The following is a 2,500-nucleotide window of genomic DNA, read 5'->3' on the forward strand; positions in this document are numbered from 1 at the left end:
ACTCTGCTCCCTAAAACTGACTTACCTTACTCTGTTTTCAAAATGAATTGCGTTTTGGCACACTTAAACTGCTCTTCTCTCATCAATTAGAACAAGTGAAGAATGCATAGGGTTTTAGCATTCAGTTGAGGAAACTTTTCTACAAGTACGAACAGACTATGTTCATAAGGAAAGCAGTCTTAGCAGAGGATGGCTTCGATCCATCGACCTCTGGGTTATGGGCCCAGCACGCTTCCGCTGCGCCACTCTCCTCCCTAAAACTGACTTGCCATACTCTACTGTTTGCAAAATGAATTGCGTTTTGGCACACTTAAATTGCTCTTCTCTCATCAATTAGAACAAGTGAAGAATGCATAGGGTTTTGGCATTCAGTTGAGGAAACTTTTCTACAAGTAGGAACAGACTATGTTCATAAGGAAAGCAGTCTTAGCAGAGGATGGTTTCGATCCATCGACCTCTGGGTTATGGGCCCAGCACGCTTCCGCTGCGCCACTCTGCTCCCTAAAACTGACTTGCCATACTCTACTGTTTTCAAAATGATTTGCGTTTTGGCACACTTAAATTGCTCGTCTCTCATCAATAAGAACAAGTGAAGAATGCATAGGGTTTTAGCATTCAGTTGAGGAAACTTTTCTACAAGTAGGAACAGACTATGTTCATAAGGAAAGCAGTCTTAGCAGAGGATGGTTTCGATCCATCGACCTCTGGGTTATGGGCCCAGCACGCTTCCGCTGCGCCACTCTGCTGTAAACCACCCCAGATGGGACTCGAACCCACAATCCCTGGCTTAGGAGGCCAGTGCCTTATCCATTAGGCCACTGGGGCTGCTAAATATTGCGCTCATGTGCCTACATTACTTTGGCTTCAGTGACAACAGCAGCATTGGCATTTAAACAAGGCAAGCACACAACAGTAATCCGGGTGGACGACTACTTCGATAGGGCACTGGGGCATGACTCGCTTGCCCTACTAATTGTCCATCTCATTCGGGTGGCTTAGTCAATGAGGTGTTTTAACAGGGCATACACACAAACACAAAGATTTTCTGATTGAAGAAGCGGGATATGGAAGTTGCTGTTTATTTGGGATAAAACATGTACATAAGTGAAGCAGCATTAGCAGAGGATGGTTTCGATCCATCGACCTCTGGGTTATGGGCCCAGCACGCTTCCGCTGCGCCACTCTGCTCCCTAAAACTGACTTACCTTACTCTGTTTTCAAGAAGAATTGCGTTTTGGCACACTTAAATTGCTCGTCTCTCATCAATTAGAACAAGTGAAGAATGCATAGGGTTTTAGCATTCAGTTGAGGAAACTTTTCTACAAGTAGGAACAGACTATGTTCATAAGGAAAGCAGTCTTAGCAGAGGATGGTTTCGATCCATCGACCTCTGGGTTATGGGCCCAGCACGCTTCCGCTGCGCCACTCTGCTGTAAACCACCCCAGATGGGACTCGAACCCACAATCCCTGGCTTAGGAGGCCAGTGCCTTATCCATTAGGCCACTGGGGCTGTTAAAAACCTGTGCTCATGTGCTCACATTACTTTGGCTTCAGTGACAACAGCAGCATTGGCATTTAAACAAGGCAAGCACACAACAGTAATCCGGGTGAACGACTACTTCGATAGGGCACTGGGGCATGACTCGCTTGCCCTACTAATTGTCCATCCCATTCGGGTGGCTTAGTCAATGAGGTGTTTTAACAGGGCATACACACACAAACACAAAGATTTTCTGATTGAACAAGCGGGATATGGAAGTTGCTGTTTATTTGGGAAAAAACATGTAGATAAGTGAAGCAGCATTAGCAGAGGATGGTTTCGATCCATCGACCTCTGGGTTTTGGGCCCAGCACGCTTCCGCTGCGCCACTCTGCTCCCTAAAACTGCCTTACCTTACTCTGTTTACAAAATGAATTGCGTTTTGGCACACTTAAATTGCTCTTCTCTCATCAATTAGAACAAGTGAAGAATGCATAGGGTTTTGGCATTCAGTTGAGGAAACTTTTCTACAAGTAGGAACAGACTATGTTCATAAGGAAAGCAGTCTTAGCAGAGGATGGTTTCGATCCATCGACCTCTGGGTTATGGGCCCAGCACGCTTCCGCTGCGCCACTCTGCTCCCTAAAACTGACTTGCCATACTCTACTGTTTTCAAAATGATTTGCGTTTTGGCACACTTAAATTGCTCGTCTCTCATCAATTAGAACAAGTGAAGAATGCATAGAGTTTTAGCATTCAGTTGAGGAAACTTTTCTACAAGTAGGAACAGACTATGTTCATAAGGAAAGCAGTCTTAGCAGAGGATGGTTTCGATCCATCGACCTCTGGGTCATGGGCCAAGCACGCTTCCGCTGCGCCACTCTGCTCCCTAAAACTGACTTGCCATACTCTACTGTTTTTTAAATGAATTGCGTTTTGGCACACATAAATTGCTCTTCTCTCATCAATTAGAACAAGTGAAGAATGCATAGGGTTTTAGCATTCAGTTGAGGAAACTT

At 45.2% G+C, this 2,500-nt stretch overlaps 3 non-coding genes across 3 annotated transcripts; all 3 read right to left on the reverse strand.

The window, feature by feature from the left end:
- Positions 1-752: 752 nt before the first annotated feature.
- trnar-ccu (transfer RNA arginine (anticodon CCU)) lies at positions 753-825 on the reverse strand. Its single transcript has one exon. It is a non-coding gene; the product is annotated as a tRNA-Arg (tRNA).
- A 613-nt stretch (positions 826-1,438) lies between these two features.
- trnar-ccu (transfer RNA arginine (anticodon CCU)) lies at positions 1,439-1,511 on the reverse strand. Its single transcript has one exon. It is a non-coding gene; the product is annotated as a tRNA-Arg (tRNA).
- A 294-nt stretch (positions 1,512-1,805) lies between these two features.
- On the reverse strand, positions 1,806-1,877 carry trnal-caa (transfer RNA leucine (anticodon CAA)). Its single transcript has one exon. It is a non-coding gene; the product is annotated as a tRNA-Leu (tRNA).
- Between the last annotated feature and the right edge of the window lie 623 nt (positions 1,878-2,500).

This window comes from Pimephales promelas, chromosome 5 (assembly GCF_988280905.1).
Source record: "Pimephales promelas chromosome 5, fPimPro1.hap1.1, whole genome shotgun sequence".
In the NCBI taxonomy this organism is placed as follows: domain Eukaryota; kingdom Metazoa; phylum Chordata; class Actinopteri; order Cypriniformes; family Leuciscidae; genus Pimephales; species Pimephales promelas.